We start from the raw sequence: 5,912 nt of genomic DNA on the forward strand, positions 1-5,912 counted from the left end.
CTAATTAATGCACTAAGGGTCGGTGAACTATATATCGGCGTAGAGGTGTTAACGCGGCGCAGTGTATATGTGAATATCTTGTAAATCGAATGTATGAGTTGAAGCGAACTGCAGGTGACGAATGTGTGTCACGAATTGATCGAATCGTTTTCCCTCTGCCCATCCTTTTTGTTAAGTGGGTTTGCTGGTGTGGTGAGTTATGCTGTGGTGTCATCAGTTGTGGTGAATGGCTATGTAGCATTAGGATGCGCCAGTTTTACCGAGTAGAAGGGGTGGATGCTTAACTCATTTAAACATCCTGGGCCCCCTAGGCGAATATTTTGCCTAGTTTTATATATATAATCTGATGCATGCAATTCGGCTTACTATTGGTGGAGCAACCGAGGTCGCAGAATATTAGCTGTAAGAAGCGATTTTGGTTTTAATAGCTGATTGTATTTGGTGTAAATAGTGGTGCTTGAGATAATAATTGATTTTGCGTACTTTGACGACCTTTTACATTATTATACCAACAAAGTTCTTTGCTTTTATTAATTTTATTAGCTGTTATTTACAATTTATTATTTATCGGTTTGGCATACCGGTAGTTTATTATATGCATTTTCTTTATTATCGGCAATGTTTGGACTTTATTTATTCTCGGCTTATGAAGGATAGTAACTCCACGCCTGGCTCAGATATGCCAGAATGGGTACTCCTTAGCCCTGGAGTTAGGGCTGTGACAATAGATGAATCTTGCGAGAGAGTGGCCGGTAATTGCGAACGGCTTCGATTCGTGGAGTAGATAATTTTGTATACTTAATTTGCAGCTTTGTATAGCTGGGCCCTATTCCACAAAACAACTTATCAACTTTTCACTTTGCACTTATCAATTGATATTGTACTGCAAAGTGAAAAGCGTTTCTGTTCCACAATATTCTTTGCGAATCTCACTTTGCATTGAGCATATTTTGGCAAAGACTTTACGCTCTTTCCGCTCAGTGCAAAGTCTTTGCGCTTTATTGGCAAAGTCTTTGCACTCTCTTGCAAAGTGAGTGTGCAAACTGTTCCACAAAGCGTTTTATCAACTTTGCATTTCTGTCTCATCACTTTTCACTTCGCATTGCTTTATATGTGTTGTTAAAATGAGCCGCAAAATACAAATTAAAAAAAAACTTGCTGTTTTAAATGTGATAAAAGAAAAAAAAAGCATTTTATTTGCTAGTTTTAAAAACAACAGAATAAGTATTTTTTAAATAAATAATTGTAAATTTCAAGCATATTTAAGTATACATTTCTTTGTGAAGGTTAACAAATTAGATAAACAGGCAGCATGGGAGGATGTGTTATAAAAAGCCCAATCCCTACAACTGGCGTCAGCACAAAAAACATGGACCTATGCAAGGGACAGTTTGTTTGGGCTCTGGAAGAGCCGGACAATGGTAAGTACAACAATTTTATGCCTACACATATCAAATAATTATATTTGCATCATTTGTTGTTGTTGGAATTATTTTATTGTGCATTGCTAATAACTAACAAGCATGTTGTTGACAACAACAAAACAAAACGTCATCATAGACATTGTTGTTGTGAGTTAACAGTTGAGTACACTGTACAACAACTCTTGCTGATAACAACCGGTTTAACCAAAATATTACTAATTGCTATGTGTACTAGAGTGGATCTATTTTTTTTCGACGAAGCGGTTATCAAAATCGTAAGCTACGATGAGTTCTAAGAAAATTTGCCCAAGAAACCATGGCTTTAAAATCAAAATCGAGCTTCCGGTTTTTGACGAGAAACTTTTTGTATTTTTGCGAATTTAATTTTATTAATTTGCAGAGTAAAAGGGATAACGCCCGAAATACTGGATCCGGAGGTGGGAAGGAGAAGGTAATGGATGAAGCTGACTTGGCCATACTCGATATTCTGGAATCAGACTCAGCTGTGGTAGATGGTTTGAATTTGCCAGAAAGTTATGGCAACTCAGAAAATCTATCGTCAGCTGAGAATGATTCCAGAATATCTATTTCAGAAGAAACAATTGCCAATCCACCTCTAAACCCAAGAAAGAGGAAGCGCTCTACCAAGTTTCCAAGTGAAACTTTGGCTAGAGAGAAAAAATGCCGGCTGGAGCTCCTTGAGGTTGAGGTTTACTACCGGAAACTTCAATGCCTAAAACTGGAGAGGGAGCTCCTACTTCCACCCTCTGCTATCACACAGGGAATTGCAACGGCAGAAACAGAAAATGTATCGCGTCTGTTATTTGAGGAGGTTTGATTACCGAAGGCCAATTTTTCATTTGTGTATATTTGATTTCTAAACATTTTATTTTGAAATAATTTGTGATAAAAACAAAAAAGCTCTGAAATTAATAAAATGATGTAAATAAATACAAAAATACTTCCTTTTTTATTTATTCCCTGAGACCTTAATCTCAAACCCAATAAAATACAACGCTTTTGCAGTGGAAAAAAGTCATGGCCAAAACACCACTTTTATTTTAAAACAATACTATAATAGTTGGCATTAGGTAAAGTATTGTAGCAGGGAAGTAACCCTTTCCATTCCACTCTCTTGATCTATATTATTAAGGGCATCACTTTATTCTTCAGCATTTTCATCCAATTCCTCGCTTTCATTGTCAGTGTTTTCAGTGGGTTGCATATTTTCACTACTCCTTCCGATGCTACAGGCAATATTGTGTAAGATGGCACAAACTATGACTGTCTTTCCTGCAAACTAAGGCCTCAGTCGCAAATAATTTAGACACTGGAATCTTTCTTTAAGAATGCCAAAACTATTTTCAATTATGCGGCGTGTTTTTTTGTGGCAACGATTGAAAACTTCTTCAGCAGGATTATTGGGATTTCGGCGTAATGGTGGTATCAACCAGTTTTTCAATCCATAACCACTATCACCCAAAACAACAGCATCCGGAAATGGTCTCCATCCATTGTCAAATCTTCGACTTACAGCCGAATTCCGTAGCACCCTTGAGTCATGAACGCTGCCCGGCCAACTTGCATTTACACTGTAAAATGTGTAGTCTAGCCCACATATCATCATCACAGTTAATGAGTGGTTTCCATGCCGGTCAACATATCCTTCCTCGTGTAATGGAGGCGCATCAATTTTAATGATTGTGCCATCAACGCAACCACACACAGAAGGGAATCCACCCATCAGAAAAAACTTTTCAGCAATACCACTGACATCATCGGGCCATCGCACTGTTTTTTGAAATAAAACGTCTATTATAATGTCGACAACTCTATGGATGGTTCTGCAAACTGTGGATTTTGCAACACCATGCAAAGCTGCAACTCCATGGTACTGGCAACCATTTCCGAGCCAATGCAGGCACAGTAGCAGTTGATTTTCAGCCGACAAAGTATGACTGCGCTGTATATTGTGCTCTAATTTTTGTCCAACATTATTTAAAAGAAAATCTACCTGGATTGGATTTAAACGGAAGCACTCTTTAAAATTGAAATTTTGTAGTCCCGAAAAATTAATTCGGTCTCTATAATTTCTAGCTTTAACCGCGTCTTTACTATTGTCGAACAAAAACTCATGTCTTAACATTTTGAAAGCTTGACTAGTTATGATAATACGAATTTGCAAAGCGATCATTTACCTTGCAAATTTTTGACAAACTTATCAAATTTTGCTTTGCAAAAATAGAGTTTACAGTTTTTGTGGAACGGAACAGCATAATTATATGCAAAGTCTTTGCGAATTACACTTTTCAATATAAGCTTTGCACTTTGCACAAGAGAACGTACGAGGAACAGAAATTACACAGAGAACATAAAAATTGCAAAGACTTTGCAAATTACACTTATCAATTTCAACTTATCGTTTATCAAATTTGATAGTTCTGTGGAACAGAAAGCTTTGCAAATTGACGAAAAATTTGCAAAGTACAAAGTGAAAAGTTGATAAGTTGTTTTGTGGAATAGGGCCCTGATTTCCATAACTCACCCATATGAGGAGCGCTTGGTTAGATGCGATAAAAGCGACTTTAGCTTTGTAAGCATAGGTGCGTTAATGTATCGCATTGGGAGTATTGTGATCCCTTAATTTTATTTTGATTTTTTTTTTTGAAAATTTGTGCCTCAATGGGGCATCATTGTATAAAAAGTTGTAGATTTTCGACTTTTGGAGACACTTTTGTTTATATGTTTAAGTGCGTATGTACTAATTTGACGTTTAGTACCGCGCCACATAGTTGACATTTTTTAAGCAGGATTTTTGTATCATTATTGGCGAAAGCCATCCTGCGGGGTCGAAAAGTTACGAACATATATTTTTGTTTTTATATTAAGTTGTCAGGGGGAATCTGACTATGTTTTTTCTACCATTATGTGGGGTATTGCAAAATTGTGGCTCTAGTGGTAGTCGTACGACGTACCGGCCATTATTTGATTGAGTAGTTATGGGGGGAAGTTTCCTTAACTTTTGACATTTCCTTAATTGTGAATTAAGGTATTTGTTTTTATGATACTCAACTTGAGTTGGTATGGTGGTGACTAGTTCTGTGACTAGTCCATTTTGTGCTTCGCTGTGCAGCGTTTGAGATTTTTGTGCCTTTGAGCAGCATGGTGTCTCTTGGCAATTTTTAGTATTTTGTGTTTCAGGATTTGCTTTTGCAATTAAATCTGTGGTTCTTTGTGTATAAAAGCTTCTTTGGGGTGAGCTAGGAAATGTGCTGTAGTGAAGCATCGAATGGTGTCTTTTGTGACAATACAAGCAGTTGAATTTGCTTTTGCAATTTTTAAGATTATGTGTATGGGACAAGCAGTTTGTACAGAGTCTTTTTGACTTGACAAAGTCGTTCCTTTCGTTAATATTTAAGTTTTTGAACCTCTGGCAAGATATAAGTTTATGCCCTCTTTAACATAGTTCGCATGACGCATGTTTTTTCTGTTCGGATGTGAACGATCGCGTTTTGTAAAAGTTTTTGTTTGAATTGATTTTGTTACTAACTTGGGGTCTATTTAAGCTTTCATTCTGGTCGTGTTTGTTCTTAACTTTGAGTATTTTTTCTTCTAACCTTTCCGCAATTTCATATTGGGTGGTGAGAAAATCTTTCATTTGTTGCCACGTTGGGCACTTTTTTCGTGATGAGAGCGATCGCTCCCACAGAAGTAACGACTTTTCTGGTAATGCGGCGGTGCAAATATTTACCAGAATTGGGTCCCAGCTGTCTGTGGGAATATTATGTGTCGATAGAACCGACAAACAATTTGAAACAGTGGATTCTAGGTTGATGAATTCCACACTTGTTCCTTTCTTAATTTTTGGCAAGCTCATTAGTGTCGTTACTTGTTTATCGACCAGTATTCTATTGTTTTCGTATCTAGCTTTTAGAGCTTCCCAAGCCAAATTGAAATTGTCGTCATTTAATGCGAACTGTTTAACTATTTCGCCTGCTTGACCTTTAGTTTTGTATCTGAGGTGATACAATTTTTGCGCTTGTGATAATTGAGGATGGTTTATGTACACGGCCGTGAACATGTCCCGGAAGGACGGCCATTCTTCATAACCTCCGTAAAAGGTTTCTGTGTCACAAGCGGGCAACTCGAGTTGGATGCCTGAACTTGCCTCTTGATATTGTTGCATTTGTGGTAGCTCTACTCTCGGATGTGGAGTAGGTGCAATTGCTTTTATTAGCTTTAATTGATCGGAGATCATAGCTTTCGTTTCTTCATATTGGTCAAGGCAGTTTTCGTAAATATCGTAAGCCGATGATTTAAAATTTTGAGGTAGATCTGAATTGCCAGATTCTACTATGGCGTCATGAGCCGCTTGGAGTCGTATCCAAAAATTATTAAGATTTATAATTTTGATTTCTAGTAGCGATTCAGAGTTTTCATGAATCGGCAAAGAGACAAATCTAGTGCAGTATCTTATTAAACTGTCAC

General features: G+C 37.3%; 1 long non-coding RNA gene across 1 annotated transcript; it reads left to right on the top strand.

Moving 5' to 3' along the window:
- The first annotated feature begins 1,085 nt into the window (after positions 1-1,085).
- LOC125775687 (uncharacterized) lies at positions 1,086-1,984 on the top strand. Its single transcript, XR_007421292.1, has 3 exons — positions 1,086-1,224; positions 1,287-1,421; positions 1,825-1,984. It is a non-coding gene; the product is annotated as an uncharacterized LOC125775687 (long non-coding RNA).
- The last annotated feature ends 3,928 nt before the right edge of the window (positions 1,985-5,912 follow it).

Source organism: Bactrocera dorsalis, chromosome 1 (genome assembly GCF_023373825.1).
Source record: "Bactrocera dorsalis isolate Fly_Bdor chromosome 1, ASM2337382v1, whole genome shotgun sequence".
Classification (NCBI taxonomy): domain Eukaryota; kingdom Metazoa; phylum Arthropoda; class Insecta; order Diptera; family Tephritidae; genus Bactrocera; species Bactrocera dorsalis.